The sequence below is a fragment of the Pelodiscus sinensis genome, unplaced genomic scaffold, assembly GCF_049634645.1.
Source record: "Pelodiscus sinensis isolate JC-2024 unplaced genomic scaffold, ASM4963464v1 ctg36, whole genome shotgun sequence".
NCBI lineage: Eukaryota > Metazoa > Chordata > Testudines > Trionychidae > Pelodiscus > Pelodiscus sinensis.
Window position 1 is genome coordinate 2946921 of NW_027465931.1, and position 12158 is coordinate 2959078.

A 12158-nucleotide genomic window follows, 5' to 3' on the forward strand; every position below is an offset into this window, starting at 1 on the left:
TATCCCCAGCCCAGCCAGCTGTGTGTGATAATTCCAGCCAGCCCCTGTTGCTTGGGCTGGCTGCCCAGGAAGTGAGAGTCACTTTCTCTTTCATTTCCTCAGCACGGAGCCAGCCTGCCAGGCCCCTCCCCAGCACCTCACCCAACCCAGCCCTGCCGGAGGGGAGGGGGGAGAGAGGGGGAGGGGGAAAGGGGGGGTGCTCCATGGGGGGGGAGAAAAATTGATGTTATGGGGGGCAACAAAGGATACTACCAGAGCCACCCAGCCTGCTTCACCTCAGGTTGGGGGAGAGAGTCACACTCACAGGTGAGTTCCTTCCCCCACCCCTACCCCCTCCCCTTCCCAGAGACCCCAGCAGCCAATCCCCTCCCTCAGACTGTGCTGCAGACAGCGCATTTGGCTCTCTCTAGGACCCAGCCCTGTTGTTACATGCTCCACTGTTTCCCGATTGTCCAGGCAGAGTGGTGCTCCAGAAATACTGGTGCCCTAGGCAACTGCCTATTCTGCATATGGCTAAGGATGGCCCTGCTAGTGAGGGAGCCCACGCGCTTCACGCGCTGTGCATGCACGGCCCCCTCTGAGGCACTGCTGAAGAAACTCTGTCCAGAGGCGCTGGGACGCTCTACACCTGATGTGGAGCACCCCCAGGGACGCTCATCTCGAAGAATGTCAGTTACAGGAGGCGAGTAACCTCCTCTTAAAATATATTAATCCTACACTGATTATAGACCTATTCTTGCAATTCATTTAGAATTGGAACCTTCATTTCAAGGTGACCACGGGTCATTAAAAATTCCTTTGGCTAGCCCCCGTCATCCTCTTGATGCGAATTTATCCAGCATCCCCCGGTGACATTTGACAATCAAGGTTGCAAACCGCTTCCCCCTTCTGCCGAGGACAATTCCCCATGATCTCCAGTGAGCTGGGGCGGGGAGGAAGGGGCTGTGAGCAGGTGAAGGTTTCGCTGCGCAGCTAACGTCGCAGGAGGTCGGCGAAGTGCCCCAGCCAGCGCCGGGAAGGAGGGATCTGTTCTCTCTTGCCTGGATTAGTCGAGCCTGGCTCCTGCTGCTCTGCTGTGCAACCGCGGCGAGTGCTAATTGAGCCGCTCGCAGTTGCCTCAGGAGCATTAGCCGAAGGAGAAGGCAGCGCGGGTTCTCAGCGCCCGGCTGCTGCCGCCGCCGCCGCCTTTGCAAGGGGGCTGCTGCCCCGGTTCCTCCGGGCCCCTTTCCTCCCATGTGTGGGAATAATGGCTACCACGACCTGACTAAAAGGAAGAAGCAGAGGAAGAAATCTCCAGCCCGGGGAAGGCTCTAGATGCTGAGGAGCGGGGTTCTTTCTCCCGCCGCCTGCCTGATGCCGATCGGAGCCGGGCTGGCTCTGGTTTTGCAATGACTCCAGCTGTCCGGATCGGTACCATGTGCCCTCTTCGGAGCTGAGTTTCTGGGTGCAAGGGAAATCAACCCAACCCCCCGACACAGCACCGGCAGAGGAGGCGAAAGGCAGCCTGGGGAGGGTGGGACAAACTTTGAGTGAAAAATTACATCGGGTTCCTTTCTGGAGGTGAGGGGAACGAGGACGGGCCAGGACATCACAAAGCTGCTGTGCCCGGTTCCCTTGCACCCGCTCGCGACACTCTCCGCTCCCGGGGCGAGGACAGAGGAAGGCGCAGAAGAGGCTGGGAGGGGGAGAAGGGATCCTAGGAGCATCTCCCTTTTCTTTTGAATGCTGCTTTGTGTAACACAGCCAGGCTCCCTCCCCCCGGTAGTACCCGCCGGAGCTGATCAGCGCGTTTTGTCTGTGGATTAAGACTGATCTGGGATTGCCGCCCGAACACCCGTGGGGGGCTGTGTGTGTGTCTGCAAGTGTATATACACATAGCGATCTATTTCTTTTTCGCATTGTGGATTACCCCTTTGTTCCTGAAGTTGCCCAACTGTGCTTTTGATTGTATTGTAGCGGCTCCCGGGCATCGTTGCAGCTGGGGTAAGTAACAGTACATGGGGGGCGGGAGAGGGAGATTGGGGAAGATGTATTGTCTTTGCTCTATTGTCAGCTCAGAGCCAAGTAGGCGTGATATATTGATTCGTTTTTGCACCTCGGCCTGGGTGGGTGAGTAGGGTTAGAAATATTTTTCCCCTTTCCCCCAGGAGATGATGTGGCTTTGCGGTCAGACAAAAAGAAGGAAATCGCCGTATTTTCCGCCTGGTGTATGTACATGGTGGTTGGTTGCGTGTGTCTCTTATTTTGTCTCGTTCAATGAAATTGACGAGGTTGTTTAATTTTCCGAATCTTACCACAGGTTTGTCCTTCTCGTTTTTTTCCTCCTGCTATCTGTGCAGTTTCTTTTACTATTGAGTGAATTTTCCAAACGCTATTCGTTGTAAGAGCACAAACAATCAAAAACTGAATCCAGCTGTTTTGAAACAAACAAAAAAAAACCACTCCATAAATCTGCACTAAGGATTTTTTGTCTAAGAAATCTTTAAACCAGACTTAGCAGAGAAGACCCTTCTGAGATGTGCTGGGAAGTGAGTCGCCTTTTCATAGGCAGCCTGTTTTTCAATCGGTTTTGCACAGTTTAAGACGGGGAAAAATAATAAATAGTGAATTGATGTCTTCGTCAGCAAATACGGGGCTGTAATTCCAGACGGGAGCGGCCAGAAATGAGGCCTCAGAATGATACAACATTTGAAAATTCACCTTCACAGGAGGAACGGAGGGAAAGAGATTTCTCTTGAAGATGTAGTAGTGATTGTGTACCAGAAGGAAAGGGATGTATGTGTTTCATTAGTTTCCCTGACTGCAGAAGGATGTACAAGGGGGGAAAGGGAGGTAAATGTTAAGGGTTCCTTACAGAACCCCATGTAAAACAAGGGTTAAATAACACATAAGTAAAGAAACATATTCAATCCAACCAATGCATACACCTTGTAATATACAAGGGATCTTCAGCATCTCAAAGGAAGGAGTGCATAATGACTGAGAAACTTATTAGATTCAACAATTCCAAGCATAATTAACATAAATCATCCAGCCTGAACCTATTAAAATACCATATAAATACAGTGACCATATTTTCCAAACCATAAATGGGGACACATGATATAAGGGCCCTACCATCAATCAAATGGGTAGCTGAGTTAGTCTGTAACAGGTTAGTTAGTCTCTAACTCGGCTACCCCTCTGAAGCTTTTCATCAATCAAATGTTAGCCATGCCCACCTGCCACAGGAAGTCCCACCGCTGGGGGTCAAGATGGACACATGACTGGCAGTAAAAGGTGTCATGTGGCCCCTCTAACGATGCCTCCCACTATCCACTCCCACAGTACCTTTTCCCTGGCACCTAGGTGAAACCTCTCCTGCTTGCAACCTTCAGTTCTCCCCGCTACGCTTCCTCCCCTCTGGTCCATCTCTCTTCTCCTTCCCTCTCCTTACCAGTGGGGAAGCCTTTTATAGTGGACCAGCAGGCCCAAACTGGCTGCAGGTGACCAGTTAGTAATGCGAAGTAAGGGGTTTATTTCAGAATCTCCCTTTTCTGCCGTGTGTAGACGCGGGCAGTTCTTCCGGGCTAGTCAATTTCCAAAATGGCGACTGCCTGGGAACATGCTAATGAAGTGTGGGATATTTAAATCCCGGGCTTCATTTGCAATTTCGGTCGCCCTCATTAGCCTCCCTAGTTCGAACTAGGGGGCTAGTGTAGACGTACCCTGGCAGCCTATCCAGGGTACGGAAACCCACTCCCCCAGCTACCCCTGTACTTGTCCCCCACCAAACTCCTGTAACCCCCTGCTTTCAGGCTGCTGCACATCCTCCTTACCCTGCACCCCTCCTCTCTTCCTTTTTGGGAGGGGTGGTGGGGGGGGCTGGGCTACTGCTGTTGTGGCAGGCAGGCCTCGGATAGACCCATATTCTGGGCCAGGCCCCCTCTTCTCTTGACCTGCTTTGTTTGCAGGCAGCTTCCTCCCCCGACCCCTTCACCTCAGCTAGCTGTTGAGGGTACTGGATGTGGGGGCGGGTGGGGGCCTCTGCTGTCTTGCCCCAGGCAGGGGAGAACCCCCTCTTCCATCTTCTTGGGGGTCTACTTGGTCCCTTTTTTTCTTCACTGCTGCAGGCCTGAGCTTCACTGTTGCTGCTGCTCCCCCTGGGGCAGAGGAGGTAAGGGGGCTGCTTGAGGGTAGCTCCTGAGGTCCTTTCTCCCCACAGCTTGTTCTGTGGTGGTGGGGAGTTTTTAAGGGGCCCATTTTCCATCTGTGTCCCTAGGTGGTGGCTGGTGCAGTTTTTGTGGGGAGCTGGGGGTGGGGGGTGATTGACCCTTTGCTGGTTCCCCTGCCCCCTGCATTTCTGCTGCTGCTGCTGCCACCACTGCTGCTGCTCCCTCCCCAGCCTCAGTTGCTGCAGGGGCCTTTTTCATTCTCGCCCCCCCCGCCTTTTGCTCTGCTGGACCCTGCAGCAGGTGCTGTGGGCCTAGACACTCAGGTGCCCATGGGCACACTGGTTCTCCCCCCCCCCTCCCCCAGCAGGGTCTAGCTACCCCCACCCTACTTTTCTTGAGCAGGCACCTCCTCACTGTCTGCCTTCCCCCCTCCACTGCTTCCCCCCTTCTCCTGTGCCCATGCCCTGCTCTGTTCTTTTGTTTGGTGCCTGAGCCTCCCTTTCTTCTTTAGTTACCCTCCCCCCACGCACGTCTCACTTCCCCATGTTCTTTCAATAATTGACCCTCTCACCTTCCCAGTGCAGCCAGAGGAGCCGCTCTTACCGTCCTGTGCTGGGAGCTGTACCCCTTGTTCCTCCCCCCCCCCCTTCCTCCTATGTGCATTGCTGCCCTCCCACCCCACTTCCAGCCTAGCGAGCGAGGGGGAGCAGTGAACATTCTTCTTCCCCTCCCTTCCTCCCCTTGCTCCCTCCCCTGGCATTTTTTAATTCCCTCTTGTGACGCCCCTGATGCCCCTTCCCTACCCATCCACCTCTGCCAACGCTGTTCCCTCTGAGGCTGCTGGGCTACCTGCTCATACGGTGGAGATGGCAGACGTGGATGGGAATTCCGGGACCCCGACCACTGCCACGGCGCCTTCTGCCAGCACTGTCACCATTAAGAATGCTGCCCTGAAGGGCAGAAAAGGCCAGGGGACCAGGAAGGGCAAGAGCCCTGCCCGGAAGGCAAAACCTCGTATGGCAAAGGCTCACCCCCTGGCTGTGGCCTCGGCCATGGCTTCCCCTCTTTCCCATCCCCCTGTTCCCTCCACCAGCTCTGGGGGCGATGGTGTCCCGCCCCCCAGGGCGTACGCCCAGGTAGTTCCCACCCCCCGGCCTGCCTCCTCCCAATCCGCTCAGGCTGCCTCTTGCAATTCCATCCCCCACAGCCACGGCCCCTTCCCGACCCTGACCAGGAGGCACGGGGTCCGTTGCCTCCTGGTGGCGGCCTCGCCCCACGTGGAGACCTACGTGTGGGCGTTGGCCCGTGTGGTGGGGCCTGCAGGAGTGGTGGTGGCCTCTAACACATTTGGGAGGGTCGTATTCTTCCGGGCGTCCAAGGCCACCACCCAGGAGGCAGTGGAGAAAGGTTTGTCGGTGGGGGGAGTCCACGCCCCGCTCAAGCCTCAAGAGAACCTGGGTGTACGGGTGGTATTTTCCTCCCTTCCTCCCCAACACCGCCCTACTGCCTTTCCTCTCCACCCTGGGGAGGCCCTTGTCAGTCCTAAGTCCCCTTCCTCTGGGCTGCAAGGACCCTACCCTCCACCACGTTCTCTGCTTCTGCCGGCAGGTCCACGTCCAACTACTCCCAACGGGGCGTGGCAGAGAAGCCCTAGAAGGGTCATTTCTGGTGCCCCATCAAGGGGCCCAGTACTGGGTATATTATACAGTGGGGGAGGCCCGGTGTTTTCTCTCTCAGGCAACGGGGCACGTCCGAAGGGACTGTCCCCTGGCCCGGTTTGGAGAGGCACCCGGGACCCCCGACACCCAGGAGGGCACCAGCCCTACCATCGGCGCTGGCCCTGACGGTCCGAACCCTGGGGCCGCCCCTCCTCCAACCATGACTGTCGTCAGTCCCGCTCAGGCTTCACAGAGCCTAGACGAGCGAGTGGGTACTGCTGTCACTGCAATAAGCAGCAAGGCCAGGCCCGTGAGGAGAAGGCGGCGGGGTCGGCGACGGGACTCAGACAGGGCTTACCTTGGGGGAAAGTCTCCCCTCCCCCTGCTTTCCAGGCCCTGTCTTCCCTCGCTCTCCTATCACTGCCCTTCCCCCTTGGCCCTTCCCCCATTCAGATCCAGCCCTCCTCCTCTGAGGACTGGGAGGGTGACATGGGGAGGTGCCACAAATGAGCCCAGTGCTCCACCCACCCACTGAAGGGGAGGGTACCCTGCTCGTTCCTCTGGGAGTGGACGCTGAAGCCATCCCTCCCTCTGAGCCCCCGGATGCTTCACAGCGCCATGGGGTGGCTGAGGTGACCGCAGTGGGTGCGGAAGGGGTAAATGCCTCAGTTCCGGAGTCCCTGCATGGGGAAGCCATGGAGGATACTCCCACTGCCCCCACTTCCCCTGTGGAGGTGACCGCTGTCCCTGCCACCGACAAGGGTGACCATGTGGCGGCAGGCAGCGGACTCGCCTTCCTTTCACAGGAGGTGGAGGCTGTAGGTTTGACCCCGGCTGCCTCAGAGGGGGATCACCTTGTCCTGGAGGGACAACAGCTGTCCTCTCCTTCTCCTTCTGACCTGCTATCCTCCCCTCTCATAGAATCATAGAACCATAGAGCTGGAAGGGACCTTAGAAGTCCATCAAGTCCAGCCCCCTGCTCTAGGCAGGACCAATCCCAATTAAATCAACCTGGCCAGGGCTTGGTCAAGCCAAGACTTAAACACCTCTAGGGATGGAGATTCCACTACTTTGAATTTATTTTGAAATAGCGGTTTGCCTGTGTAGACGCTATTAAAGTTAATTCAGAATAACTGTTGTTATTTCGAATTAACTTTGTAGTGTAGACATACCCTTAGTGAAACAGTTTTTCCTAATATCCAACCTGGACCTCTCCCAGCACAACTTGAGACCATTGCTCCTTGTTCTGCCATCTGTCACTACTGAGAACAGCCTCTCTCCAGCCTCTTTGGAACCTCCCTTCAGGAAGTTGAAGGCTGCTATCAAATCCCCCCTCACTCTTCGCTTCTGCAGACTAAACAGACCCAAGTCCCTCAGCCTCTCCTCATAGATCATGTGCTCCAGCCCCTAATCATTTTGGTCGCCCTCCGCTGGACCCTCTCCAATGTGTCCACATCCTTTCTATAGTGGGGGGCCCTGAACTGGACACAATACTCCAGATGTGGCCTCACCAGAGCTGAATAAAGGGGAATAATGACATCTCTGGATCTGCTGGCAATGCTCCTCTTAATGCAACCTAATATGCCATTAGCCTTCTTGGCTACAAGGGCACAATGTTGACTCATATCCAGCTTCTCATCCACTGTAACCCCCAGGTCCTTTTCTGCAGAACTGCTACTTAACTGGTTGGTCCCCAGCTTGTAACTATGCTTGGGATTCTTCCGTCCCAAGTGCAGGACTCTGCACTTGTCCTTGTTGAACCTCATCAGATTTCTTGTGGCCCAATCCTCCAATTTGTCTAAGTCACTCTGGACCCTATCTCTGCCCTCAAGCGTGTCTACCTCTCCCCCCCAGCTTAGTGTTATCCGCAAACTTGCTGAGGGTGCAATCCATCCCCTCATCCAGGTCATTAATAAAGATGTTGAACAAAACCGGTCCTAGAACCGAACCTTGGGGCACTCTGCTAGAAACCGACCACCATCCTGACATCGAGCCGTTGATCACTACCCGCTGGGCCCGGCCTTCTAGCCATCTTTCTATCCATCTTACCGTCCATTTATCCAATCCACAATCCCTTAACTTGCTGGCAAGAATATTGTGGGAGACCGTATCAAAAGTGGGGACACTTCCAGCAGGCTTTTCCTGCTGCTGCTCTGGAATCCATCCAATAGGAGCAGTGGGAGTCAGTGCCTGGAGCACAGGGCTGGGAGCCATGCGAAAGCAAGTGGCCTCCTTTTCCTTCATTGCTGCTGGCAGGCTGACCCAGCAGGGACCCTCCCCACGCCCTACCCCCCCCCCCCCCAAAAAAAAACTGGCTGGGCTGCTTGCTTAGCTGCTGCCCCTGCTCCCTAAGCAACACGGGCTCTGGCTCCTGCTGCGGGGCTCCGTCCCAGCCCCACGCTCCAGGGGGATGCTGCCAGGGCTCTCTGGCCCCAAGCTGCTGTGGGACACCGACCCCAGTCCTGCTCTGACTGCAGGGCTTTGACCCCAGCCCCCCATTCCAAGGGGCTGCTGCGGGGCTGTGTCCCCATGCTCCTGGGGATTGTAAGGAGATTCTGCCCTGCACCACTGCAAGGCTGCTTGAGGACTCCAGCCCCGGCCCTGTACTGCTGCGGGCCACAGAGGCTACAGCTCCAGTCCTGTGCTGCCTGCAGCTGAGCCTGTTTTCCCCAGCTCGGCTGTCCCTCCTGCCCTTAGGCTCCCAGGCTGTCTAGTCCAGGAGCATTCATGTTCCTACTGGACCACAGAATACCGTTTTTTAGAGGTACAACCTGTAACACACCTCTCTGCTATGGCTGGCTAAAGAAAAAAAATAATCATAACCATAACAAGGTGGGGAGGGAAGAAGGCAGAGTGTAAAGCGGGGGTGGAGAGCAGCAGCAGAGGCAGCAGCATGAAGAGACCTGGGCTGGGGGGGCAGCATGAGGTCTTTGGTGGGCTTCTTGTCCCAGCGGGGTTTGCAGGGGGACCCGCTGCTCACCCAGGACCTGAAAGCAGTCTGATTTGCAAATTACCAGAATAGTAACTATCAACAAATAGTGTTTTTAATTAATATTACTGGTAAATTAGGCATTCACAAATGGAAATATATTTTATTATTTTTTGTGATCTTTTGTGATGGAAACAGTGAATCGGGTAGGGAATGTATGGATTTACCAGAAATTGTTTCCTAGGCTGATCAATTACCAGGAGATGTAATGAGAAATATAATCCTTAGGGAAAGGAAGAATGGCCATTATATAATATCCCTTGGGAGAATTTGTACATTATGTAATGAAGTTGCTGCAGAACATTTTCTTGAAATGCCTATGCATAATAATTTATACCTGTAAACAAAACACAATACTGTAAAAAAAACCTGGCAGTCATAATAAAATTGGTATATTACTTTGATTTTGGGGGAGTATCTCTCTTTTTAGTAATTACATTTACAGATGTTTGGTAACTTACTAAGAAATTCAAACTTTACAGAATATGAAAGGGCAGTCACTGAACCTGGGGGCGGAGAGCCTGCCTGTTGGGTAGAATACGCCCCTCCCCTGCAGCCCTGCTGGGCATGCTCGCAGTACAGCCCAGGTATAAAAGGCTGCAGGGCTGCTCAGTTGGGGCTGGCCTCTGGAGGGGAAGGAGCTCCTCTCCAGACACCGGAGCCACAGCCGTTGCAGCTGGAACCAGAGACACCGGACCAGTTACCCCTGCCGCTGTTGTCTCCAGGACGAGAAAGTCCGCAATGCTGGCTGCGCTGTGCAGCCCCCCTAGAAGCTGTCGCTGCCCCGGCCACTTCTGTCTCCCAAGCGGCGCCTGCCAACGGGGCTGCTGTAACCAGACCCGCATCCACAGGTGGGACCGCTGTTGGCCAGGGCGAGGGGGTAGGAAGCAACCCAGGGTGGGGACCAGGAAAGGACCCAGCGGGCTCGGTGAGTTTCGGGGAGAACCACCCGCCACTGACAGGGGACTGGGTTGGGGCCTGGTGGAGAGGGAGGGTCCGGGCCCCCGTACCCCTTCCTCCCCGGATCCCGGACGAAGAGGGGATCCCATAAAGGACTAGGCCGCTGGGCCTGCAGTTAAAGGACCAGGCCTTGGGGTTGAAGGGGGCGGGGCTGGTGACCCCGCCACAACAACCTATTTAATGTCAAAGATTAAACATTAAGGCTACGTCTACACTGGCATGATTTTCCAAAAATGCTTTTAACGGAAAAGTTTTCTGTTAAAAGCATTTTCAGAAAAGCACATCTAGATTGGCAGGACACTTTTCCACAAAAGCACTTTTTGCGGAAAAGCATCCGTGGCCAATCTAGACGCGGTTTTCTGCAAAAAAGCCCCAATTGCCATTTTCATGATCGGGGCTTTTTTGCGGAAAACAAATCTCTGCTGTCTACACTGGCCCTTTTGCACAAAAGTCTTTCAGAAAAAGACTTTTGCCCGAACGGGAGCAGCATAGTATTTCCGGAAAAACACTGACAATCTTACATGAGATAGTCAGTGCTTTCCCGGAAATTCAAGCGGCCAGTGTAGACAGCTGGCAAGTTTTTCCGCAAAAGCAGATGATTTTGCGGAAAAACTTGCCAGTCTAGACACAGCCTAAAAGCTTACATTTCTATCAACCTTGATTAAATTATTTTGTTATGTCAGGGTATGTCTACACTAGCCCCCTAGTTCGAACTAGGGTGGCTAATGTAGGCATTCGAACTTGCAAATGAAGCCCGGGATTTAAATATCCCGGGCTTTATTTGCATGTTCCCATCCGGTCGCCATTTTTAAATGCCACTAGTCCGGACTAACTGCCCGTGGCTACACGTGGCAGTGAAACGGCAATTCAAACTAAGTCCTTAGTTCGAATCACCTGTAACTGCCGCGTGTAGCCGCAGGCAGTTAGTCCAGACTAGTGGAATTTCAAAATGGTGACCGGACAGGAACATGCAAATGAAGCCCGGGATATTTAAATCCTGGGCTTCATTTGCAAGTTCGAATGCCTACATTAGCCACCCTAGTTCGAACTAGAGGGCTAGTGTAGACATACCCTCAGATCAATCTGAATGAAAAGGTAATCTCTAACCTTGTAATAATCTGTCTTATTACAAAAAAAGTATCCGGTATTTTTCCTGCAGATAAAAACCACAGTAAAGTTTTGTTTTTACTTCAGAAACAACTGCCAGTGTTAGCTTGCTGATTCCAAGTGGTGGAGGCAGTACATTGACCCCCTAGTGGTGATTTTGGTACATAAGAACAGCCGTACTGGGTCAGACCAAAGGTCCATCTAGCCCAGTATCCTGTCTGCTGACAGTGGCCAATGCCAGGTGTCCCAGAGGGAGAGATCACAACAGGGAATCCTCACGTGATCCCTCCCCTGTCACCCACCTCCAGACAAACAGAGGCCAGGGATACCATTCCTACCCATCCTGGCTAATAGCACTCCATGGACCTGACCTCCATGTATTAAATTATATAAAGTTGCCTTAGCTGAAGTCCGGACACTTCATTGATGATTTTTTTTCATATTTTGTATGTTGTCTTGTGGTTATTAAAGTACAGTGAAATAATTAATTCAGGCATGACTCCCAGTTTCATAGAATCATAGGACTGGAAGGGACCTCGAGAGGTCATAGAGTCCAGCCCCCCGCCCTCAAGGCAGGACCAAGCTCCACCTACACCATCCCTGACAGATGTCTATCTAACCTGTTCGTAAATATCTCCAGAGAGGGAGATTCCACCACCTCCCTTGGCAATTTATTCCAATATTTGACCACCCTGACAGTTAGGAATTTTTTCCTAATGTCCAATCTAAACCTCCCCTGCTGCACTTTAAGCCCATTACTCCTTGTCCTGTCCTCAGAAACCAAGAGGAACAAATTTTCTCCTTCCTCCTTGTGACACCCTTTTAGATATTTGAAAACCGCTATCATATCCCCCCTTAATCTTCTTTTTTCCAGACTAAACAAGCCCAGTTCATGAAGCCTGGCTTCATAGGTCATGTTCTCTAAACCTTTAATCATTCTTGTCGCTCTTCTCTGTACCCTTTCCAATTTCTCCACATCTTTCTTGAAATGTGGCGCCCAGAACTGGACACAGTACTCCAGCTGAGGCCTAACTAGTGCAGAGTAGAGCGGCAGAATGACTTCACGAGTTTTGCTTACAACACACCTGTTGATACAACCTAGAATCATATTTGCTTTTTTTGCAACAGCATCACACTGTTGACTCATTCAACTTGTGGTCCACTATGACCCCATCAAGGAGCTGATAACTTTACTATACTATGAGAGTTTTGTGTTTCTTTAAAGTGCTGAGTCTGTTCTAATCTATTTATAATCTCCTTAAAGAGGTGCTTCTGACAGATTCAAACTCA

At 53.0% G+C, this 12158-nt stretch overlaps 1 protein-coding gene across 1 annotated transcript in view; it reads left to right on the plus strand.

Annotated features, from left to right (window-relative positions):
• Nucleotides 1-859: 859 nt before the first annotated feature.
• The window catches only part of LOC102450345 (autism susceptibility gene 2 protein homolog), a 437768-nt gene continuing 426469 nt past the window's right edge, over nt 860-12158 (plus strand). Inside the window, exon 1 of the mRNA XM_075916845.1 lies at nt 860-1983. The gene's annotated coding sequence lies outside the window, so the exon portion shown is untranslated. The remainder of the gene's footprint in view (nt 1984-12158) is intronic.